Below are 27,573 nucleotides of genomic sequence, written 5' to 3' on the forward strand. Positions count from 1 at the left end.
AAGATAGAAAAGCATTCTCTGAAATGTATCTCAAACTCAGAATCATAAGCAGAAGATCACAGGAAGCCATTACATCTCTGTATACATCTTTTATGAGAGGAGCTATTATTATGGAATACAATGCTACATTCTACAGCTTAAAAATGAACTATTTGTCTAAATTCCAGAAACTTCAGATTCTTAAAGAAATTAGAGGGGATTAAAATGATACTTATCAACATGGGTTAATTGCAAGTTTTTCAATGACAAGTATGTCATACGTTAGACAGTAAAATCTATCAACTTTTTAACTTCTAAGACCATATTCAGTAGGGAAGAATTATAACTTTTAAATTGGATATATTTAATAGGATAGCTAAATTATTGCATTAAAACTATATAGTTTTACATTTGTCTTTATTTATAACAAAAAGTATTAACAAGGTTTACAGTTTGCATTTAAATTATATCCTTAGTGATCTGCTTACTTATTATTTCTAGCCAGTGCAGTAATGCATTTTCATTTATTTTTATTTTTTTGTTTTTTTTTGCTATTTTGACTAGTGATTCGGAGCACTCAGGAGACTGGCAAAACATCATATCAATAGGTTTAATTTTGCCATGTGCATCAAAACATGCCATTTCCAAATCAAAGCTATACTTGAGCTATGGGTTTGCTTTCAGAGTACATGCATTTCTAAAATCAAATGTATAGCACCAAAAAATGTTATTTTAATATTTGGTTTTCAGTTTAAACAGTGCACTTTCTGAATGAATTGCTTACAATTAACTAATGGCAAGAAATTTGCTACTGATTTATTTAACTGGGCTTCTCAGAGTTTTTTTTTTGCCGCATACGTTTGAATAATATCATGCCTTTTTAATTTTCCTATTTAGTGTTAACTAAAAGACTATTTACTCACTGACACAATAATGGGCAATACTAAATAGTTTTAATTATATACGTTGCTTGTGGTTAATCTGTGATAAATGACATACTTATTCATTTCTATCCTTCATAGTTAGTTAGAGCCTTTATTAATGAGTTTATTCATATTTAATCTTTGTGAATGTAGATGCTGTTTGGTCATGAGTATATTCTTAAAATGTATTTATTTATGTATTTTTTTAATTTTAGTAGGCTATCATATACATAATGACACTTAGTGCCGTAAGACAGCACCTTAAATTCAAGAGTATCTATTTACATTATTTTATTAAATGCATGTCTTTCCAACATTAAACTGATGTTTCTTGCTTTATATGAGATATTTCTTAATGTTACACCCAATGCACTAGCTAGCCTTCATTGATAGAATACTTACACATAAACATGTTACGTCTGAAAGTACAGCTATAAAAATCTTTCTGTATAACTGTTTTCCTCATGTTACATATTCTCTTAGTAAAATACCACTGGACCCTTTCTAATTTTTTTATTTTTTTTTTTATTTATTTCACACCATTTACACCTGATGACCCATGCTCTATACTCATTATAATTAATGGTCTAAATAAAGGTAGCATAATGTTCTCATACATGGAGGAGATTATACAAAAAACTCTCATATACCAGCCAATGACATTCCTTATTGTTGTATTAGCTTATGGTCCAAATGACTGTGACCTACTCACAAGGACATGATAGGTATTAAGCAGACTTTTCATATGGCAATTTATAGATAGAACATACTTAACACCACAGAAATTAGAACTACTATATAATAAAGAAAATAAATGTTGGAGGTATAAATTGCAATCAATAGCCAGTTGGCAACACATGTTCTATGAAGGCCATTTATTTAGACAATATTGTGAAAGTATTAACTATTTGTTACAGGCACTTACAAAATCTCTAGTTTTGTTGAATACACCTGTGTTGTCTTGTGTTCTAAGGCAAAAATATGTAATTTTGTGGACTCTCCTTGCTATTGCAAGGAAAAATATTACAAAGAACTGGAAAGCTGTAAGTACTCCCAGTTTTAAACATCTCAAGAATATGGTTCTATCAGTCTCGCAGTTGGAATTGAAAACAATCAAAGAAAGAACAGAACAAACTACATCTTTAAGCATTGCCTGGCAGAAAGTAAATCAAGTGCTGGAAGCAGAAGACAGTAATAAATTATAATCTTATTCAAAGATACATTCAAGAAAACAAAGTTTTTCAAGTAATTAGACATACTATGTAAATAGTTGGTTATGTAATGTTTGTTTTTGGAATTGTTTCTCCACTTTAAGCTTTGACTATGTAAATATTTCTTTGGTATACATACCGTATATATGTTTATGTTCTTTGAAAATATATTCAGTAAAAGAAGAAGCTCATCTCTCACCCTTCAGCAGCAGAAACGTAATCGGTTTCAATCTGAAGTTTCAGTTGCCAGTTATCATTTCAAGTCTAAGAAAACTGAACCGTTATATCACTCACATGCTCCATACCAAAGAATACACTTTATATAGACAGTAGTCTCAAATATGTTTAACTCAGAAATAACATTTGTGTAAAATGAAAGTTATGGCAGTAGTTAAAGGTAAACCTCTGGGCAAATTGATTGTTTTGGTAAGTATTTGTTAATAATCAGAAACGGTGCTTGGCAACAGTGGAAATATTTTTCTTGTATTTCAGTGATATGCTGTACTGGGCTTTTGTTGCAGTTCTTTTATTTTATATGCAAGGACCAAAATAAGATGTATATATTTGTCCAACCAAATACATTTAAAATGTTTAGAAGAGGAAAGAGTATTTATTTTTTTATTTTCATATATAAACTGGAATAGATCTCTAGTACACATACACCATTTTCAGGTTACATGTAAAATCCAGTGACACCTTTGGATCCTTGTAGAAGAACCTTGACATCTATGTGTTCTTCAAGACAAACCTCAAAAAGTGGATGGATATCTTCAAATTCATTTTCATTCTGACCTACTTTTCCCTTCTAACAGTGGACGGTATCTCATGAGGGTATTATTCTCCCCGGGCCTCCGCTGAAAACAGGCTCTGTGGAACCTAGTCGGACATTCCCGGTCAACAAATGTTAAATAAATAAAAAATAAATAAATAAATAAAGTATTGGCAAAGGTCAAATATTTTCTTGACTTACTTGCCTTATGATCCCTGTTGTCCTATAAATGACCCCTGTTCAAGTAACTAAGAACCAGTAGAGTTTATGACAACGTTGATAAACACTAGAAGAAGAATCTGGTTGAACACTGAATAAAAGGCCATTGGAATGCCAACAAAGTCTCCATGTTCACCCCCAGTCACATGCTGAGATGTAGAAACACTGCTGATATTCTGTGGCTTAAGCAAAAACTATGCAGTGGTTGCATAGCAGCCATGCTGAAAGTGTAGTTTCAACTGAATGAAGACTACTTTCTGTAGGCCTCTTGAAAGTGGGAATAGAAGTGAAACTGGCCTTTGTCAGTCCATCATTATAAGAGGGCCAGTTCTGGGAAGTGAGGTAGTGGTGGCTGTTTTTCAAAGTTCATGAAAGGAGGTATATGCCAAGGATAGGTGATGTGTGTCCCACCCCTTGTCTCTTCCTAAACTCCATGTAACTCATTCAATATATTACCACTCATAACATGCAAAACACCTTATGTAAAATGTAAATGTTTACTTTGCTACACTGTGCAGCTCTTCTCACTGGGTAAATATTAATAGTTTATACATAATGTATCTCATCACTGTCTTTGTACAAAGTATACTTGATGGCTTCTCTTTCAGAGCTTTGCAGTTATCACTGTCTTAGTAATTATATCTTTTCATTTTTCTCTCTTACTATCTGTGTACTTCTCCTCATACCACTACAAACATGTTGCACTACAATTACATATTGTTTGATGTTAGCAGTAAATTCCAATGTATATAACTGTTATGTCTCTGCCTTAAGGCCAAAGAGTTGGCTGAAAAGTTCTTTGTATTTATCTTTTAAGACAACAGTAAATTCACATGAATGTATTTGCAATGCTTCTGTCTTTAATTTCACCAAGTCTTTTGGGTTTCTAATGCCATGATGGGAAGTGATCCCATTCCTAAGTCAAAGTATGGTTAAAGGTCATGAAATTATCATTGTTTTGATCTTTGATGTTAACCAGAAGTCCTCCTCATAGCACCCGCAATGTACCTAGTAATGACTCCTTCTGCAATTTATGTATCCAAGTACTATTGTAAATTCTTTTTTTAAGACCAGTTGCTCCATTTACTATTGGAACTGTCTAGGTATCCTTTCACATTGCCCTAGTTTCTGCCTGCAAATCTTGTTATTTTATGACTTTGTGTCTGTCTGTATATAAGACACTGTAGTCACTGGGTGTAGCAATTTCAGTGATCAATGTTACTTTTGTTTTCTTTTCATGGAGTACTCTATCTGGTTTTCTCGCATCTATTTTCTGAACTGTTGGTAATGGGTGATCCCATGTGATATAAACTTTTTCTATAATGCTTTGTAGCTCATTTTTCCAGTGTTTTTCATATTCTTCAATACTATAATGTTTGCACAATCCCCAGTGCAACAGTCTCACCACCTTATTATGACTTTCCATATACCGTCCTTCTAACATTACTATATCACAACCAGCAACAAAATGTATGTAGTCAACTATCTTGGGCCGCCAATATTAACCTTTCATCTTTTGGTTTAAATTCACCTCTCCTTAACCATTCATGTGTTCAGTCCTGACCAACATGAGGTTGTTCCAAAGGTTTTCTGTACTTGCAACTGTATTTTTGCATTTTCCACATTTCTTGCCTTCTCATTTGATCCTTCACCTTATATTCTTTCTTTTGTTTTTTCAGCACATTCAGTTGCTACATGATTTTTTTCTACTTCTGGTTTGATCTCCATTCCCACTTGACAGTGATATGCTTCTGATAACTAAGCAAGGAAGTCATCTTAGATGTGTTCTCCTAATGTTTCAAAACTTTCACTACATTTTGGGTCTTGTGAGATCAGCAGATATGTATGCAGTTCCACAATTGCAGATCTATATGTGTAATCAATTTTGAGGAGGCCCATACCTCCTTCAGAATGGGGCATATATGTTCTTGGTATACACTGATTTTTATAAATCATCTGATGAGCATGAAGCATCCTTCTTGTTTTCCTGTCCAACCGATCTAACACCTTTTTGGGCCAGTCAGTCATTCCAAAACTGTAAGTTAGGGCAGGAAGAACAAATTGGTTTATAACTTGGACTTTATTCATAGATGTCATTGCTGTTTCAGTATTAATTGTAGTCTTCTAAACTATTCCTTACTAAGTTTTATTCGCATTTGTTTATGTTTTATTCTTGATCCTTCATCATTTCCTAAACATTTATACACTCCCTCTTGCTCAAGTTCTTTTATATCTCATTCCTGTCCCAAACTGATGCTTTCTTAGTGCTGCAGCTTTCTTGCTTTAAAGGTTGCTTTTGCACATTTATCAAGACCAAATGTCTTTCTTATATCATCTAAAAAAATTATGACCACTTGCAGTTGTGCTTTCAGTTCCTCATCTGGTGAACTATACAGTTTTAAATCATCTACAAAAAGAAGAAGAGAAGTCTTTACACTTTGTTGTTTTCTGGGAGCCAAATTGTAGCCATGACCTAATCTGTTAAGTAGACAACTTAATGGATAAGGGCAAGACAAAAGAGTAGCATTGACAGAGAGTCACCCTGGAATATTCCCCCTTGGATTTTTATCCTTGGAATAACAATTTTTCTTTTATCATGGCTTAACTGTTTCATGGTTACTGTAATGCAATTGATCAGTGTACATATACCTTATACATTTTAAGCACTGTTTTATCCATGAATGTGGGATATGGTCAATTGCTTTTTTTGTATTCTATCCATGCCATACTTAGATTCTTCCCCTTTTTACAGTTCTCATTATGACTTAATTTAACAACAAATGATCCTTTCTTCCATATGACTTTCTTTTGTTCCCCTTTTGTTTTATTGCCATGATTGAGTTTTCTTCTAAATGGCTATAAACTCTGTTGTCGGAAGGCAAGTTACTGGTCTATAGTTTTTACGATAGCTTGCAGGTTCACTCTTAAGTAGGAGTATTGTTTTTCCTGTTGTTAACCAGACTGGTGTCTGTTCAGGGTGCACATATAAATAGTTCTTACTCATGGTTAAATCTTCATGTAAAGATATTAATACTTTTAGCCAGAAATTAAGTACTGCACCTGGGCCTGAGGTTTTCCAGTCAGGAGCTTTTCTTAGTTTTGTTTCAATTTCTTTGGCCATTACTTTCTCCCATTTCATATCATGTACATTTGAACTTCTTATTCTTTCTTTTACTTCTTCTATCCATTCATCATTTTTGTTATGTTCTACAGGATCTTCATAGATATTTCTCCAAAATGTGTCTATTTCTTCATTTTGGTGGAGTTTCTATTCCTTTTGCCTTGTTTCCCAATTCTGTATAAAACTTTTTTTGGTCATCAGTAAGTTGCTTATTTTGTACTTTTCCTTTATATTTATCTGCATATCTTTTTTAAGTTTTTCTGCCTATGCTGATATCTTTAGTTTATTATTTGCAATAGTGTACAATAGATCTTGGTCTGTTCTGATACTGTGCATCGCTTATATAATGTCTATCTTTCTGAGTATTTTTGTTAATCTCTTCTCTCTTCTGTACTCTTCTAACAATGACACTTCTTGTCCTAATTGCTTTATAGTTCTCTTTTGGGTTTATATCACAACATCAAATGACCAAAATATCGAAGCAACAACATCGAACACATAACACTGAATGCCAATAACCTTGAAAGCTCAAATTTACAAAATCAGAAACCCTGGACTCACATAGTTGGCCTTGCAAAGTTACATACCCTGACGTCACTGACAAATGTTTAATGTGAATAACGTTTGCTATGAACCACTGTTTTATAGCAGGATAAGCATTAATGAGCTACTACCACACAAAAAGTCATACACATAGTAGCAAATGTTCTCATTAAATTGCATAGTAGCATTAATATATCCTGTAATTATGAATTAATAAATTGAAGGCGAAATGTTACATGTGAATATATCACCTCCACTGTGGTGCGATCTCAGAGTTGGTATATTTAAGTGGGGGGGCAGTATAAGAAATAGTTTGTAGCTTGTTTGTGTCTTTCCCGTTGAGCGCAGTAGAGTACTTCATGTATATGTTTGTAGGGTACTTGCATTAGATGGCTGGGTTGTGTTTTGACAGTTAAGGAGGCGTGTTTTGTTTGTTACGGTTAGGTTTCAGGTTGCACGGCTGAGCTGATGGCCAAGTGTTGCTTTTCATAGATTCTGTTTTCGAAATGTTGTGCTTTCGAGTTTCTTACTGTTCAATGTTTTGTGTTAGATGTTGTTTGCTTCGATATTTCGGTCATTCGATGTTGTGACATAAACCCTTCTCTTTCTACCCAGCAGAAAAGGCAGGCCTGCTGTATGGAGTTATTGATGTAACAGGATGGGTTCTGGTCTTTTTGTGACAGTGAAGCAACATTTGCTCTTTATTTATTTATTTATTTATTTTACATTTGTTGACCGGGATAGTCCGACTGGATGCATGTCCATTTTCAGCGGAGGCCCGGGGAGAAAAGCCCCAAGGGTAAGCAGATACAGCATTACATAATACCAACATTACATATTACAAACAGAGATTACATAAGTAAGCAAGTTAAACAAGTTCCACAGGTTGCAGTTAATCCTAAACACAAATCAGGATTAAATTAAATTACACAGTAAACTGGTTAACAGATTTTTACACATTCTAGAGAGAGTTAGCCAGGCTTGATACATTGACATAGCCAGTTAAGTGACAAATGTTGTTTGAGTCTAGTTTTAAATTGACCTAAGGTGGAAAGTAAGATAATATCAGCTGGAAGAGAGTTCCAGGATCTACTTACAGAGTTTGCAAAGAGAGAATCACCGGTTGTGTTATTAATTTTGCTAGTCTGAATTAGTAGTTTGTTAGAGGATCAAAGTGGTCTAGGATTGTTATGGGGGGTGATAATATTTTTAAGTGCAGTATTGTCCGGATTATAGAGGATTTTATAGGCCATAATCAGTTGGTTATACTGGATTAGGCTGGGTAGTTCAAGCCACCCAAGCTGATTTAGATTGATGCAATGATGTGTCCTAAAAGGCAGCCCAGTGGCAAACCTGGCAATGTGGTTGTAACAAATTGAGAGTTTGTTAAGGACAGTCTTGTTTAAATTCGAGAGTAGAGGGGATGCATACAGAAGGGTTGAAAGAAGGTGAGAGCGAGCTATGGCAATTTTAGCTGGAGGGGTTAGGAAGGCTTTTATTCTGTAAAGTGACCCTAGTTTTTTATTGATGGTTTTGATAGTTTGGTTAACATGTAGGTCAAATTTTAGATTATTGTCTATGATGACACCTAATAGTTTTGTAGAGGGGTCAGGGGAGATTATTGTGCCATCATTTGATTTTATGGTAAAGGTGAAAGCGGTAGACCTACGTGTTGGTGAAAATAACAGCATTTTAGTTTTTTTGGGATTTAGGATCAGATGATGTTCAGAAAGCCAGTTTTCTGTTATATTAAAGGTGGTCTGGGTAGCTGACCATAACTCTACTGGAGATGTGGCTGAGCAAATCAGAGTAGAGTCATCAGCATATTGGATACAGCTGACTTTTGGGATGACAGTATAAAGGTCGTTAATGAAGATGGAGAGCTGCAAGGGCCCTAGTATAGAGCCTTGTGGTACTCCAAGGGTGTTAGGTAGAAGGTTAGAGAGTTTGTTCTGCCAGAGGACAGCCTGCTGTCGACCATTCAGGTAGGACTGAAACCATTGAAGGGCTCCAGTATCTAGACAGAATGTTTGCAGGGTGTGGATTAAAAGTTGGTGATCAACCATATCGAATGCCTTGGAAAGATCCAAGAAGAGGGCTGAGGATATATATGTATTGTTGTGATTATGGTTTATGGTGTTGGTAAAGGCTAGGAGGGCTGAAGTATTGCTGTGATGAGGACGGAAGCCATGCTGAGTGTCTGTCATAAGGTGATTCTGGAGTAGGTGGTGCATGAGTTGTCTATGAATACATTTTTCCATAATCTTTGCAAGTGGAGAGAGTATAGCTATTGACCTATAATTGGAGAATTCAGTAGAGCTGCCTCCTTTGTGAAGTGGGATTACATAGGATATTTTCCAGATGGTGGGAATTTTAGCTTCTACTATGGTTTGATTGATTAGTTTACTTATTTACCAACACAATGGGTTTGAATATAAGTACTTGTGCACCCCACACCATATAATTCTTGCAATCTTGTTTAAATGTAAGTTCATAAGAGGCTGCGATTATAGTACTACAGGATTTTAGTAGGCATTTTTATGGAATATCACAGTGACTGCACTTCATATTGGTGTTTATTATAGATAAAATCTCTTGTATCCTATGTAAAGGAAATATCTTAAAAAGTATGTTTCACATTGGTGGCTAATGTGCAAAATCTGCATCCAGTTTACTATCAATGTAAGGATAAACATGAGTGGGTTTGTAATTATGCAGTATTCATGCTACCTTAGTCATGTAAATGCAAAGACAGGACCAGCTGTGTGTGTTATGAGAAGAATACCGAGTTATACTAGGTAGCATTCACTTCAACAGACTCCAGCATTAGAATATGTGGCTACAGAGACACCGGAGTGGAAAGTCCTGCAGTCATATTACTTGCATACAATGTTCAAGCATATTCATTTGCATTTGTCGTTTTCATTTTTGTCAGACATGTTGTTCCAACATAAATGCCATTTAGTATAAAACCTATTTGTTTGCAACTTACTACTTAAAATGGTATCCTAACAACCTATAAACTAAAATCATAGACTTTGCATATTGAACAGAACAAGTGCTATGATTCTTAGTGATGTACTCCTATTGGTAAACAAGAGTCACCTGATCCTTCTGAATGTGTGGGATTTATCTCATCTTACCTTAAGCTGAATATCGTGATTATAACAGGGACAAAATATACTGATATAGGCATATACAGATGTCTAATAAACAAACTAGGTATGGGTTAAGAGTCTGAGACAATAACACTTAGCAAGTAAAGGAAATTATGCAAAGATGCACCTTTAGAAACGTTAGTGGAGTGGTATACAACAGTGACAATATACTACTCAAACAGTGGTCTAATGAACTTCTAATGAAACTACAGAATGCAGAAGAACACCCCGGTGTCTTTGCTACTGTTAATGTCTAAACTTTCTTTGTAGGTTTTTCTCAGCAGAACACCTTTGGTAATTTTTTTTGTCACCTTTTCTTACAAAAGAGCACTAGTCAAGTAGGATTTACATGGTCAATACGTTGCAACAAATATAGATAATCCGGTCTATTTTAGAACAGGGACAGAAGTTAATTTATTAAGTAGTATATTACACTCCAACTACATGGCAACAATAATAGAATGTACTAGCACATTCTATAAGACGGGTGAAGGCACTGTAGATCACAATAGTACCACATTAGTGAGCTCTTTGACATGAAGAGATATTAGTGATTACACTGTGGTCATTAAAGGTATGCAAGTAGACCACGTCAAAGGATACTATATCTGGTCATTACATGCAAATCCCTTTGAATGTCTGCTCTCTATGAGATCTAATCATATGGGTTCTTTTCTAAACTTTGTCTGGGAAAAGCGGGGAGTAGTTTTACCAGTGATGCACAGGATCAAGTCTTTAATACAGGCCAGGTGACTTATGGTCGATTAGTGGCTGAAATACTTGACAGTGCAGGCAGAAAGGTAGGCAGAGGAGTTCCCATGCTGAGAGCAGGAATGGTTCCAGTCCAGTCATTGATACAGCCATTTCCATTGGGTGGACATAGAGTCTCAAGGAGGAGGACTGGTGCAGGGATGATGGGGTATTGCCATGCATTCTGGTGAGTATCCCCTTGCCAGCTGTATGCAGAGCAGCATGATGCAAACTGATACAGGAATATATGCAGTCCCTACACTTGAAATGGAAACAGTGGCATGTCTTCACCCAGGGAAGTAGAATATAGGCCATTTATGCAGAAAATCCCCTCACTGTTAAATTGCTGTGTCAGAAAACAACCACTTGAATATCTGCCTGGTTGATAGCTTATCTGGACAACTCTTACCCTAGGGAATCTTTAGGGAATTAATGGATTAGTGTCTGCTACAAGAAGATTTCACTCTCAGCATGGATGATGAGGAAAAGGACTTATAAAAGATGAAAATAGCTGAGCAGTCTGCGTAAAGTACCTGTGTCATATATGTCCCAGTGGATGTCGAAATAACCCAGGATTGCTGCATTAATGTTTGCAGGTAAGGAAATAATACAGAGTATTGTGTCAAAGGCATTTTTCCAGGTTAGGAGCAGGGACTAGTAAATGGATCAAAGGAGTAGCTCAAGCTGCCCAAATACTACGGAGTCATAGATCAGCCTATTAGAATCATGGTCTTCCCTGTTTGGAAACAATGTCAGACATGAAAAAGTTAAGTATTTGGAAATAAGTAGTAGGCAATTCCTTTAACTGTTATTCATGGATTTTGGTCTTAGAAGATGTGGCTTAAAAAATCAACAGGATTCATCCAAAATTCAGTGATACTCTGTCTTGTCTGTGAATTGTTATTGAGTCTTTCACAGAGCTTAACTTAATTCAGATGCCCCCTGCAACAAATGAGTCCAAAACTCTGTATTTGTCAATGGAGATTCAAACAGGACAAGGGTTAAGCTTAATATTTCTAAAGGGAAATATAATGCAAATTGTGGCTGTTGCTAAGTTTATAGGTACAGACAGTGTTTCCAGGAGACACATATATCTATGATTATTGAGCTGGAAATGCCTGAAACTATTTAGAGGTGGAAGGTAAACTTGAATTGCACAGTGAATTTAGGCAGTTTCATTTTTTTTTTTTTTTTTTACAACAGGGACTATTGTGGAATAATATGAAACAGAGAAGAATTAAGCCAGAATGGCTGCCATGGTGATAAATGGAGAATATCTATTAGGAAATGAAGGTTAAATGGCTGCCTACCTGTCTAGAACTGACCGTGTAATGGGTGTGTATCGGCAGGTTGAATATGACATAATGAGAGTAATTGCAAAAGTTAGGAAGCACTGTATAGTACGTATAGACTGTATACTGTATAGTACGTATATACTGTATAGTACATATATACTGCAACAACCAGCATGTACAGCTGTCTCAGGGAATATGTATGACCTCAGTCATGATACTAGGCCGCAGCTTTGCCTCTATTGTAGAGGGTCATGTAATGTGATACCATTTCTAGGACTCTGAAATGAATGCAAATTCATATATGTTGGCATTGGTCAATATCCACTCTCCAGTAAAAGCCTTTCCCAGCATCATAATAGGGTACTTGTATATTGTGCCAGTACAGCAGATAAAAAAAATATAAAACTTATTTTGCACAGCATATACCTTCTTTTCTGTTGATAGAAGTGGTTATGGATAGTTCAAACATGATGAATAAACAAACATACTACTTGTAAATATATACAAAATTACTGCAATCAGAACAAGTATGAGCCAGCATTCACAACCCTCCAGGACTTTTCAAACACAAAAATAAACTAAAATGCAGTTGTTCTTCTGCTAGTGTGACAAAAGCATGACTGAGACATGCTCTTGTTGAATTGTGCACATTTAATAACATGTTCTATATGGCACTTCTTCTATGAAACCTCATAAGTCAAAATGATGAAGAAACAAACTGATAAAAACTAATGTCCAAAACAAACAAGCCTAAATAATTAAACTATAAGTGGCTTTTGCAGTTCAATCACTGAACACACATTTAGAAATTGCATGAGCCGTGATTTGCTATGGAAAGCAGCGATTGCCATCGTATTCCTCGGTGTCATCGTAGTCCTCAGTATCAAGGGCTTTGGGCAAATGACACTTGGAATATTTCATTTCCATTACCTATAGATATATCCTATACAACTGCATAAAAATAATATAGCATCGATCAACAAACAAGTGCACAAGACCTTTGATCCACGGTGTTACTGTGCAGTCTGTGAAGCTTTAAATTGTTATGTAGCACATCAAATGAGAAATGACAGATATTTTTAACTCAACCAGCAAATGTTCAGGTCAAAAAATGTTCTGGCTCCTTTGTAGTGCATGCATATGTACTCATACCATGTGTGTACTTCCTCAGTATCTACAATTTTGATAGTATACAGGGTAACAAACCATATAAGGAATATTTCTGGAAAGTGAAATTCATGTGTACATTACTATCTAGTTGAAAATGTAGTGTTAAATCTGGCACTTAAATGGTCATTCCATGATAAGACAGTAAAGCCCTGGTTATTCAGCTGACTGCAACTACATTGTGCAGGGAGCACTAAATTCAGTGTAAGATCAGTGTCAAAAGATCAGATCGGCATCACCAACCAAGCTACCAGAAAAGGACAACATTCATGGTGCATGACTAGACATGCTAGCACACTTGATAGACAGCAGGATAGACTATGACAGTAATAAATATCAGCATCCATTGTCCATGGGAAGCTACATGCATTAATACTTTGTAACAAATGTGCACCCTGGCTTCCTTCAAAATAAACTAGTACCTTATCTTCAACAACTTCGGTTAATTTAATAAAATTCATTACTGTTTAGAGCACAGTCATTGAATTGCTTGTTTGTTTGTGTCTTTCGGCTTTTTCCCGGTTAGGGGTCGCCACAGCGGAACTCCGGTCCGCTAATGATTGGTAGTGGATTTTTACGTACCAGGTTACCAGCCCTGATGCACAACCTTCAATGAAGGCACGCCCCATTCACGTATGCCTCCACACAGAAGACACTCTAGCTGAGAATCGAACGGGACAACGTCTTGCTATGAGGCGACAACGCTACCGCAGCACCACCACTGCAGTACAGTCACTGAATTGCTAAAAAGTCAAAATGTTCTGCAGAGCACATTTAAAATACAGTAAGACTGACAAAATGGTGGATTGCTAGACATAAACATGAATATTCAGTAAACAACAATGCATTTACAATCATCAAAATATTCCTCAAATGATATACTCATTTAACACCACTATCACAGAAATCTGGAATATTAGAATAAAGACAGATCATGCAGTTGGCAAAATATTGTTAAAGAAACTCCTAAAACTATGCAAACGTATTTTCAGAACAACAATGTTAATTAATGTCCAGCACTGCCAAGGTGTTAGCTCCCACACACCTTTCATTTAACTCATTATCACTGTTGCAGCAACACACCAAACTCATTATCACTGTTGTCCTGGGACGGTAGCCACCTGTACTGCTTCTGACACCATCACTCAAACAGCAGCCCACAAACAAGATTATGCAGATGACAGAAGCATACAACAAGGCAGCAGATGATAACAACCAATCACAGAAGCCGCAGCTTGAAACAGATAATTAAATCTGCAACACAGTAAGCCAGCATGCAGGGAGATAACTATTCCACATTAGTCATAGCACAGAATGTGCATAAACTCTTAAGGCAAACCTGTCTTTCTCAAAATGCTCACAGTAGGTGCATCCCAAAGTATGCAGAGCACAACTGTAACTGTACATACAAATGCAATGTGAAACAGCAGCGGGTACTGGTGTTGACATAGTGAGAAGGCCAAGTCTAAGCAGGTTGTTGGCGGAGAGGATAACTCTTCTATATGCTTATCAATGGTGCTGCCAATGGTGAACAGCACTGTAGAATAACTACACAGTAGGGCTAATATGTATGACTTTTTAACTGGCTAACTGTGATGTCAGTCATTTCCTTAAGCTGGAACTGTACTAAGCACACATTCACTGCAGAGTGTCATCTATTCTGTCACCACAGTTAGGACTTTTAAATGATCACAAATACAGAAGTCCTGAAACAAGGCTAAGACAGACAAAAAAAAAAAATATATATATATATATATATATATATATATATATATATATATATATCTTATTCATCTGCTCTTACTGTAACTGTCTTAGTTGCTCTTCTGTGCGCTTTTATCTGTTCAGTCGCTCTTACTCTGCACTTATTACTGCTTGTTAGTACCCTTCTAATTTATTGCCTTCTTTTAGCCATGTGTTAATTTAATTGCATTTATTTGAACTGCATTTGCCGTAGTGTTGCTACATGCTCGAGTGTGCTGGCCTGCACTACAATTTGAATTGTATTTACTGCTGTTTTAGCTGCGTTTCTGTAACACAAAAAAATTCTAAGCTTGTTTCCTGCCTTTCCTGTAACTAGTCAAGTCCAGATACAGACTTGCTGTATCCAGGACTGTTGGTAAGCTTCTGTGCCCCCAAGCCTTTCTGTGTTGGAGGGAGGCCTTCTAGTTTATCAGTGGGAGTGGTAAGCACTAGGTAGTCTATCTACCACAGGAAGAGTGGGTTTTGGCCCTGAAATTGTAGTTCATTGGCCGTTTGGGCAATTTTTCCATCTCTTTCTACTTTCTGGTTAAAAGCCCGTTTTTGCGTTTGGTCCCTGCTTTTCCTATAACTAGTGTAATCCAGGTACAGATTTGCTGTATCCAGGACTGTTGGTAAGCTTCTGTGCCCCCAAGTCTTTCTGTGTTGGAGAGAAGCCTTCTAGCTTATCAGTGAGAGTGGTAAGCACTAGGTAACCTATCTACCACAGGAGGAGTGGTTTCTGGCCCAGAAATGATAGTTTATTGGCTGTTTGGGAAGCTTTTCCATCTCTTTCAACCTTCTGATTTAAAAGCCTGTGTTTGTGCTTGTTTCCTGCCTTTCCTGTTACTAGTCTAGTCCAGGTACAGATTTGCTGTATCCAGGACTCTTTGTAAACTTTTGAGCCCCGCAAGCCTTTCCGTGTTGGAGGGAAGCCTTCTAGCTTATCAGTGGGAGTGGTAAGCATCAGGTAGCCTATCTACCACAAGAGGAGTGGTCTCTGGCCCAGAAATTGTAGCTATTGGCTGTTTGAGCATTTTTTCCATCTCTTTCAACTTTCTGGTTTGAAAGCCGCACTTGTGCCTGTTTCCCGCCTTTCCTATAACTAGCCTAGTCTGGTTACATAGTTGCTGTATTCAGGATTGTTAGTAAGCTTCTGATCCCCAAAGCCTTTCTGTGTTGAATGAAAGCCTTCTAGCTTATCAGTGGGAGTGGTAAGCACTAGGTAGCCTATCCTCCACAGGAAGAGTGAGTTATGGCCCAAAAATTGTAGTTTTTTTGGCTGTTTGGGCAGTTTTCCATCTATTTCAACTTGCTGGCTTAAAAGCCTACATTTGTACTTGTTCCCCACCTTTCCAGTAACTAGTCTAGTCCAGGTACAGATTTGCTGTATTCCAGGACTCTTTGTAAGCTTCTGAGCTCCCCAAGCCATTCTGAGTTGGAGGGAAGCCTTCTAGCTTATCAGTGAGAGTGGTAAGCATTAGGTAGCCTCTCTACCACAAGAGGAGTGGTTCCTGGCCCAGAAATTGTAGCTACTGGCCGTTTGGGCAGTTTTTTCCATCTCTTTCAATATTCTGGTTTAAAAGCCGCACTTGCACTTGTTTCCCACCTTTCCTGTAACTAGCCTAGTCCAGATACAGAGTTGCTGTATCCAAGACTGTTGGTAAGCTTCTGAGCCCCGCAAGCTTTCTGTGTTGGAGGAAAGCCTTCTAGCTTATCAGTGGGAGTGGTAAGCACTAGGTAGCCTGCCTACCACAACAGGAGAGGTTCTTGGCCCAGAAATTGTAGTTTATTGACCATTTGGACAGTTTGTCCGTCTCTTTCAACTTTCTGGTTTAAAAGACCACATCTGCACTTGTTTCCCATCTTTCCTGTAACTAACCTACTGTGTAGCACTAGAAAGCCTTAAACTGATACAAGCCTTCTAGCTTAGGAGAGAGACTTTGGAGTGATTAAGTATCAGTTTTCTGTACTTTCTTGCTGTACTTAACTGTTTTCCATCTACACGCCGAGTTTCCAGTGTGTATTGTGATTTAAAAGCTTGTTTTTTCACATATTTTACTTATTTGACTGCCTGCACTTTTAAAAAGTTGTTTTTGTTTAAATAAATTGTTTAACTGTTATAGGCTATACACTAAAGTGAGATAGCCTTTTCTTATCATTTGTAGTCGTTTAAAGCTGTTTTAAGTGTATTTTTTACTGTTTTTGCCTTATCTTTTCAAAAAAACAAAAAAAATCCTTGTTTCTCACCCTAAGCTAGTATAGTCCAGTTTTCAGGCTAGTGCTGAATTCAGGGCTGTGATACTAGTTTCTGAGTTGCCCATACCTTACTTGGACAGAAGGAAGTTTCTCTGTTCACCTGTGAGAGAGGTGAGCTATGAGCAACCTATCTGTCCCTGCAGGAGTGGTTCCAGCCCAGAAGTTAGTAGTTTATTGGCCATTTTGGGCTAATTTCTATCTCTTTCATTTCCCTACTATAAAAACTGTGTTTGCACGGTTTTGCGCACCGGGCAGTGCCAGTTAGCTACGCTTAAATTATTCCCAACTCCACTAAGTCTCCTCTTCAATTTTTCCCTTGAAACTAGTCTAACTCTCAACCTGAGCACTCAAAAAGCATCTTATAGCCCAGCACTTGCTCAGAGCTAATAGCAAGCACTAATATATCCTGACACTGATTACCCAGCAGGGCAAGGCTTTTTATTCACCCCTCACCAACCAAGCGACTAAGCAGCTCACCCTACTATTCAGGCATGACCAAAGGGCAACTTCAGGTGCACTCTCCAGTCCAGCTGGTGAATCTGGGTATCCTGAGGCAATGTTACAACTGCCTCATGTACACAGGCAACCCTCTCCTCCTACCACAAAACACCAACATATGCGAGAGATGCAATTATACAGCCAAACTGGAAGCTAAGCTGTCTCCACCCTAGACTGGAACAGACAGTCAAGAGGAGGAGGTTAACACTTGCACCACAACTCCAGCCACACACAGACCTACTAAAACAGCACTGGCAAAAAATAGACATAAATACACAAAATCACACTCTGAGGCTCTAAATAAAAACCTGCAAAAGCATCAGAGACCTCCAGAGCAGACACCCAAACAACCTGCACTTCCCGTCACAAACAAGACAACACATAAAACACAAAATCAGTGTGCCACACAATCACAGCCCTTAAGGCAAAATAAAATACCTAACACACTAGTAATAGGTGACTCTATAGTCAGGCACACTGATGTCCCACTCACTAGGCTGGACAAGCAGAAGGTTACTGTTAGCTGCTTGTTGGGAGCCAGAATCCGCCACATAACACAAACACTCAGGTCACTCCATAACAAGTACAAATATGACTCTGTCATTGTTCATGTTGGTGTGAATGACCTGGGATGTACTTCCCTGGACTACATGAAAAGAGACATGGAAGAGCTCTCTGATCATGTAGCCCAGGCTGGTATGACCCTGACCTTGAGTACCATCCTGCCCTCACCAAGAATAATACCTCAGTATAAAAAAATAATGATCAATTTCAACAATTGGCTAAGCTTCTGGTGTCATTCAAAGGGGATCCAATGTCTGTCAGCCTGGGACGACATGCTTGACAAGCCACATTGCTTCACAAAAGACGGCTTGCACCTGCCACCCCTAGGCTTTCAAATACTGGCCAAGGCTCTTGCTGCCCCCATAGTGCCTTTTTTAGGCAAGGCTAAAAAGTCAAACCCACCTCCATAAACAGCACAATTAACAAAAAACTGAGGGTTATGCTACTCAACGCCAGGAGTTTAAATCTCAAAATGCACACGCTCGAAGCACTTCTCAGTATGGAGAACATCGACATCTGTGCAGTAACTGAAACCTTGTTCAAGGCTCCAGAGAGCACCCCAGCACTACCTGGCTGCAACTCATACCACACATTTTGGCCACAGAACACGGACCAAAACATAAAAAGAAGGGATGTATCCATATTCATCAAGGATACCTACACCTCCAGGTTAGTGGCGCAGCATGATACCTCTGAGATCATCCATGTGCAACTAACATCGGGCAAATCTGCAATGCAAATTATGGCCTGCTACAAATCACCCTCCATGACCCAGGACCACCACTCCACCTTTCTGGAGACACTGGAAAACATGAAGGTCCTACCAAATACCCTGATATATGGCGATTTCAATTACCCTACCATTCACTGGGAAAACTACTCTAGTACAAATTTCCAGGCCCAGCGCTTCCTGGAATTCATCAACTCAAATGCCCTAGATCAGCTGGTAAACTCCCCTACCAGAGGTGAAAACATGTTGGACCTGGTCATCACTAACATGGGCGACAGGTGTTCCACATCGGAGGTCCACCCGGCACTAGTTAGATCAGACCATAAACTAATCACTCTGGATGTCCACACCCCACCACCACCCCCAACTAAGGAAACCACAGTAAAAAACTTTTCTAAAGCAAACTTCACCTTACTTAAGACAGAGGTAGTAAGTTTCACAGCCCCCATGCTAAAGGATAACGCTGCCCAAGATGCAGAAACCTTTACAAATGCACTCTACGAGCACCTACTAGGATGCATGGATCATGCCATCTCTAGAAAAACCAAGACTCACACCTCTAAGAGAAGGAAACCAGTTTGGTGGACCCCTGCAATAAACAGGCTATACAATAGGAGGAGGAAACTAGTTCATAAAAAAGCAAACCTCAACAAGGAAAGACATCCCTGATCATTATCAGTAAGAAACTGAGGTCCCTCATGAAATCATCTAAGGCTAACTTCAAAAGAAAAATAGCCAAGTATTCAAAAGATAATCACAAAGCCTTCTTTAGCTATGCTAAGAATCTAAGTGGCAACTCGCACATATGCACTGAACTAGTGCAAAATAGCACAAAATATACGGAACCTACTGATATTGCCAACATCCTGGCAGATAGATTCAGTGCAAACTTCACCCCCCTCACCTCCAAAAGGGCCCACAACAATACCGGAAAAGTGTAGTGTCCCAAAAATCACAGACGCACAGGTGAAAACAGTCCTTTCAAAAGCCACAAACACAGCATCAGTGGGACCAGATGGTGTCCCAGGCTGCGTCTTGCATGAACTACAGAATGAACTAACTAACCCCCCACCTAAACACGCTGTTCAACCTCAGCCTCTCCACAGGCTACATGCCCATAGAATGGTGCACAGCAACAGTTATTCCTCTCCACAAAGTAGGGGCCACAACTGACCCTGGTAACTATCGCCCCATAAGCCTGACTAGCCTGGTCTGCAAGGCTATGGAGCACATCATCATGGATCTCATTAACAAAGACATTGGGAACTTCCAAACACTTGACATGACCCAGTTCGGCTTTGTTAAGGGCAGACTATGTCTACTAAACCTGGTTGACTTCTTTGAGACAGTCACCAAGGCCATAGATGAGGGGAAAGGTGGTTCACACAGCCTACCTTTACCTCGCCAAGGCTTTCAACACCATTCCCCACTCGGGTATTACAGAAAAACTCACCAGCCTGAACATAAACCCCTACGTCACAAGATGGGTTGCCAACTGGCTTACAGACAGAACTCACATGGTAAGAATAGCGGGCTCCAGGTCTGACTCTAAACCAGTCACAAGTGGTGTCCCACAAGGCTCAGACCTGAGACCCCCACTGTTTGGCATATACTTCTCAGAAGTACAGGCAAATACAGGAGGACTATGGCTAACCAAGTTCGCCGATGACTGCAAACTGGGAGCCATAACTGACTCTCCGGCTGACACAGACATCCTCCAGAAGGGCCTTACTGAGACGGACACCTGGTGTCAAAGTCATGGCCTCAAGCTAAATGCCAAAAAATGCATAGTCATCCCATTTGGGAAAAACAAAACACCCATGAATTACCACATAGGTAGCAGCCCCCTTAATACAGAAGAGGTAACAGGAGATCTGGGGACACAGGCAGATAGTAATCTCTCCTTTGACAATCATATTGCCAAAGTAGTTAGGAAATCCTTCTATGTGGTCCATCTAATTACTAAAGGATTTGCATCTAGAAATAAAAAGGTTATAGTGCCCCTCTACTCATCACTCATTAGACCCATCATAGAGTACAATGCCCCATTTGGGATGTACTTCACAAGATACTTCCAACAGCTGGAAAGACCACAAAAGTACCTCACCAAGAGGATTACTGGTCTCAAACATATGTCCTATGCAGCCCGAATGAAAAAACTCCGGCTGTACTCAGTGGCATATCACTTACTCAGAGGTGATCTCTGCCTGACTTACAAAGCCATGTCCAACTCAGAATCTGATGGACATGCTCCACCTAAAGATATCCAAGTCACTGCGAGCCACGCGCTCTGGTGAGCTAAACCTCGCCACAACAATAAATAGAACATGTTGGAGGGTTAGATTCCTGTCACAGAGACTCCCCATGCTTTGAAACAAAATTCCAAATTACATCAGGCAGAGCGCCTCACTAACATTCTTCAAGAGAAACCTTGACAAGTGGATGGGTAACAGAAAATACACCCCTGGGATCACTTCATAGGCTCTGCTTGACAGATGATCAGTTAATTAATCAATGGGGCGGCGAAAGCTGACATACTCTGGCTAGGCTTGTAAATTCCCTTGGGCAGATAGCCTAGTACCTACCTATGAACCTATACTGTCTGTAATATATATATATATTGTACAGCACCATTATACCAGTTATTGCCTGAGGTACCAGATGTACAAAGCAATTGCACCAGGGCAGAAGGTAACCAAAACATATGCTGAGTGGTGTAAGAACAAATATAAGACAGATGACTGTGTGGTTCTTTTAAGCAACATTCAGTAACTAATAAAAACCTGTACCAGCATAATATTGTGTTATATGCACATTATATTGACATAGTAAGCCAAGAGAAAAAGAGAAACATATACTGCATGCCTGACACAGATATCATTGGCTAAACATGGTACGGCGTTGATGATTAAACAAACACACTAGTTCCAAATATATAAATAATGACTATTATGAGCAACATAATAATCATTCATGAAAATCCAGTGCATTCATTTGTGCTTGTTCATACTTTTTTCTGAAAAGAGGAATACAAATGTCACCTTGCTGATTTAAAACAAACATCAAATCTCCAGATATTTCTGAATGTGCACAATTCAGAACATGTCATGACTATATAAAATAAAACTACACCGATCAGTCACCCTGTCAGCAAGTATGCAAACCTTTCAGTTCATTGTTTGCTTAGGTAATCCTTGTGTGCCCATTCAGGCAATCTGTCAATACATGCTGAAAGGCAACAAGTATTCTTCAGTCACTAAGCAGATATTTATTTTGAAAAAAAAATGGAGCCACTGTTCCTCTTTGCGCACTCCAAATATTTACATTCATGCAATGAAATCTTTTCCATTAGGGTGTTAAAATGTTTCCTGTTATTGTTTATTTTAGTGCAGAAGCCTGCTGTCAATGTTAAAAATCTTTGTAATTGTTTACCCTTTAGACTTGAACCACACATATGAATTATATGGCTACTTTATTTTTATTGTTCATTGTTTATGACTTTCTATAACAAATTTTAAATAAAAAAATAACAAAAATATACATTTGTTTATGGTGAATCTTATTTGGATGGCACAATCTAAGTAAATCCATAACATAAGGATACAGACATACCAGAGGTCTATTCCAGTTTAGTATTGTTTTGAATCATTCTCTAGGAGAAATATATCAGCAAACTCCTTTAATGGAAGCTGATTGTACTCACCATAGCCCATCCATAAATCCACAACCCCTTTTCTCAGTTTTGCACATGAGGTCAGGGTGTCACTTCAACAGTGACAATCATCTAGAGCCAAGGTTCACACCACCAGGTGGCTAGCCCTGCTGTAGTTGTTGTTTTATACCAGTCATTCACATGTACACACACAGCTATAGCCAGTTTAGAGTATCCAATCCACATACTGCATGTCTTTGGAATGTGGGAGGAAACTGGAGTACCCGGAGAAAAAACACATGTGGCTCTGCTTGACAGGGGCACAGGAAATTAACATTCTTGGGTGGCATAAGCCAGGGAACCTTGTTGGCTAGGCTTCCTTAGGCCCTTGGGCTGATAGCCTAGTAACTACCTATGAACCTATGACATGCTGACTCTGCACAGAAGGCACCCCGGCCTATAATCAAACTGGAAAACCTCTTGCTGTGAGGCAACAATGCTATCCAATGTTCATTGTGCCCTTAGTCAGACTTTTTTAAATTACATGTCTGTTCCAGAGCCTCCCAATAAAATCAGATACCTGAACTTAGCTTCCCTAGCTTCCCTATATAATTAATAAAAAGTATAAAAAAATAATAAAAAAATCATTATATACTGCACTGATACTTACCTTAGAGAAACAGACTGCTTCCTAGCACAGACAGACACACACACACACACACACACACACACACACACACACACACACACACACATGCAAATAACTGATATAACCAAGATTTGGCTTAGTATATTATTTTTATTATGATTTATAATCAGATATACATGTTCATGTTCTGTTCTCCTTCTTTATTCAAAATGATCCCAATTAAAACAGTACTGGGTAGTTAAGGTTTTAAGAGCACAGCATTTACAGAATTGTTTGTCCCTCTTCTAAAACAGGCCACAGAGGATTGAGACATGGTGCTCTATACTTCATGACTGACTGCAAATCACTCAACAAGGCCAAACGTCCTATACCCCATAGAAAGAGTCATGGTGCGCAGTGGCTGTTACTTGCTTACCACTTACTGAATATATCAATTACTTTTTTTCAGCAAGTTTACCCATGCAGCTAATTCTCATTTTAAACATCAAAGTGATGTATTTTCTCAGAGTGCATGTTGATATTGCTGCCATGAAGGGCTTTCACCTTTACAGACACTCAGAGGAGGGCATTCTTTACTAAAACATTAGATAGTTGAAGACAGTCAACACTTTCAGGATATAAATAACTTGTTTTCACTCTCAGCATTGACTGATTATTGTAGAGTTTACATTGTTTGCATTTTTATACATCTTATTAATTCTGTTCAGAAACACACAACCAGATTTTTCTACTTATTTAGAAATAACTTTCTCCTATACTATGCGACCAGGACATTGATTGTTTTTCTATCTACCCATCTATCTGTTTCTCCTGCCATCTATCTGTCTATCTATCTTATCTAGTAATGTATGCTTGTTAACTGGGAAGACATCTAAGAACCTTGTTTTGCAGCTTTAAAAGTTTCAGGAGATGCATGATTATATCTCCACTTTTGGTACACACCTTATTCTAATTTAGTTTCTGTCTAACCTCTGGACAGTTGCTCTGCCTCAGCACCTACTTCCAAATAGCAAGTATACTCAAGGAGTACACTTTCTGTTATGTTCTATATCCTTTTTAAAGTACAGTAATGTCTGCAGAAAACTCCTGTGAATGCTGGAGATGCACATAAGGCAATATACATTTGAATGTGCAAAGTTTGCAGCTGCCCTTTTATAATCCATGTTGTAAATAGCTGCTGGCGGTCTTCCAGAAAGGAAACTGAAGGCGATTATTTTACTGAAGAGCAAAATGACTGCCACTCAACCAAATATGTTGTACATTAATATCATATGGCACTAGGTGGTGCATGCATAAAATGTAAACGTTTAGCGGTGATGCAGCTAAAATTTTAGAAACTTCTCACACCAGATTGATCTTGCTCTGGTTCCAAGCCTTTTCTTTTTTGCTGTGCTGCTCATATGTTGCTGTACCTATTTGAAATGGAGTTTAGATTACTTGTTAATGTTTTTAAAACATTTAAGGTGCCAGTCTTTCTGTCAAAAATATAATCCACTTATAGTGGGGTGGTTTTGAACTCGCAAAATATTTGAAGGAGAAAAATATACAAGAAAAATTGGAATTCCAGGTACTCTGACCATCTCTTGTAGAAAAAGCCAACTGTGCAGGGAATATTGTTAATATATTTGAACACTGGTTGATAATGAAACTGAAATTATTACAGCAAGAGAACAGTCCTTATAGTGTATGTGCAATTGTCTATGTATGCAGAACTGAGACATACAGTCTAATTAGACATCTTCTGAATGATAAAGAGTCCCAGTGTGCAACTTGTAAGATAATTGAAATCATTCTAAGCTTAAGCCTTAGATGATAATTCAGTGATTCAGATGAGAGTATCATATGAGATAGCTCAATGAATCTGTAAAAGAATACGTAGCTAAGGTGAGAAAATTAGACCAAGACAATGCTTAAGGAGAATCTTTATAGCAAATACTAAGAGACAGAATTCTCTGAAAAAAATAAATAAATAATGCTCACATAGAAAGGTTGTTGCCTGAACCAAATTTGCTTTTAAAAATATATTGAAGACTGCTTTAGCCATGTAAGCAGCAAACAAAAATGTAGAGGATTTAGAACTAAGATAAACTATTGTGCCGCAGTATCAGTGTACAAGGAAAGAGCTGTGAAAAGTGTGCACGTAAGGGTATAGCAGGCAGCAAATATATTGCATATTACAAGTACTTGTAAAAGTATTTAATTCCTATAAATTGTAGACAGAAATAAAAAAAATATCATATCTGTAGTAAAACTGACTATACAGTCAAATTAGATAGAAATAAAAACGAAACACTGTATGAAAGCAAATGAAAGAGCTGAAAGTACATTTTTACTTAACAGATGCATGCTGCTGATACTAGGGTACACAACACAGACAGGTCAGCACAAACATTTGGTTTTCACAGTGTGCAAGGTCTGTATAAGACAAAAGTAAACCAAGTTCAGGTAAAAATGAAACTATATAGGAAGCTTCAGCGCTTTATGCTTGATAGTAGAACCCATGTCATTAAAATGAGTGGCATGACATTCATAGAGGTAAGTAACCCTATGTTGTATCAAATAATAATGAAATGAAAACATACACAGGAAAACCTATACAAACAATTACAACTGCTGATATGAAAGTTAATTAAGGGTGAACCTTAACTCTTATAATTTCCAGTTGCTCCCTAATCCTAATTCCAAAACTCATTCCCTAAACCTAAAAGTCCTATTTGTTCCCTAACCCTAATTCCAAACCCTGACCTTAAAATGCCCAGTCATTTCCAAGCCATAATCCCAAACGTCACTCCCTAAATGTCCTAGCTGCTCTGTAAACCTAATCTTAAACTTCACTCCTTAAACCTAAAACTCCCACCCCCTCCGTAGCCCTAGTCCCAAGCCTTATTCTTAAATCATAACAGTAACATTTCCATTTGCTGTTGCACTTGCCTTGCTTGAGCACTTGTATTAGTGGAAGCCCAGGTAAGCTTCCTGGAAAATGAATACCAGGCTATGATGCAGTGGTGTGCAAGTAGCAACGACTTAAGCAGGTGTAGGAGAACCATAATATTCACATAGCAAGGGAAGAAACAAAGTAATACATTCTGAAACAGTAACGTTAGAAAACACATAACAAGGGAAGAAACAAAGTAATACATTCTGAAACAGTAATGTTAGAAAACACAACAAGGGAAGAAACAAAGTAATACATTCTGAAACAGTAACGTTAGAAAACACATAAGGGAAGAAACAAAGTAATACATTCTGAAACAGTAATGTTAGAAAACACATAACAAGGGAAGAAACAAAGTAATACATTCTGAAACAGTAATGTTAGAAAACACATAACAAGGGAAGAAACAAAGTAATACATTCTGAAACAGTAACGTTAGAAAAAGTACTCAGTAATCATGAGGCTGTGTTTAAAGAATATACATATTTAAGAGTACCACAGCTACTATTTATGTTGCAGGGGATGCCAAGTTTAGGGATTAGACAACCTGATCAAATGCTTATTCTACATGAAAACAAGGCAATAAACAGACTACAAAAAGGAGAAAAAAATCTTAACTTCTATAAAATATTCAAAATGGGCTTTCTTTCTGGAACCTATATTGAAACATGAAGCTTTTGGGATATATGGATTTTGAGTTATATGGAAATTATAAAGTATGAAGGGTGAATAGTTTTTTTGGAGCAGTACCCCATACTTTGAATATAACACCTTCTGCACTGCTAGCAGCATCTGCCATTTTCAAAATTATCATCACTTGATTATGCATGATCAAGCTACAAAATAATTTAAAGGAATATTTTCAAGCAACTGTTACATTTTGGTGGATTACTTGCATGTACTATATTTCTAAGGACTACAGAAAGTTCTTACAGGATACGCCATGTCTTTACTTTTATATGAATGATGTCCTAGTTACTGGGAGTGGGACATGTTTAGATCTTAGAGAAAATATGGAAAAGACTGGTAGATGCTCGCTTCCATCTGAAGAAAACTTACAGTACTGGAACTACACACTAGATTTCCAAGATTTAGGTTCCATAAAGATTAAAGTAAAACAATTGCGGAGGCTTCATTACCTAAGAATATTGCATTGTTGAAAGTGCAGTTATGATTATTTAATGAGTTCTTACGCTGTTTAACAATCCTGTTAAAAGTGTTGCTTCATTTAATATGCAAAGATGCATTATGTGCAAGGGAAAAGACAAGTTAATTCATTCTTCAAATTCAAAAAAATGTTGCTACAGCCTATCAATGTTGTTTCTAATTATTTAGATAGCAAGCAATTAATTCCTGTGATACGTAATTTCTATGGTAGAAGAAGCTTGCCCTATATTCAGACTTATGCTTC

Source organism: Protopterus annectens, chromosome 6.part0, assembly GCF_019279795.1.
Source record: "Protopterus annectens isolate FY-2018-M chromosome 6.part0, PAN1.0, whole genome shotgun sequence".
Taxonomy (NCBI): Eukaryota; Metazoa; Chordata; order Ceratodontiformes; family Protopteridae; genus Protopterus; species Protopterus annectens.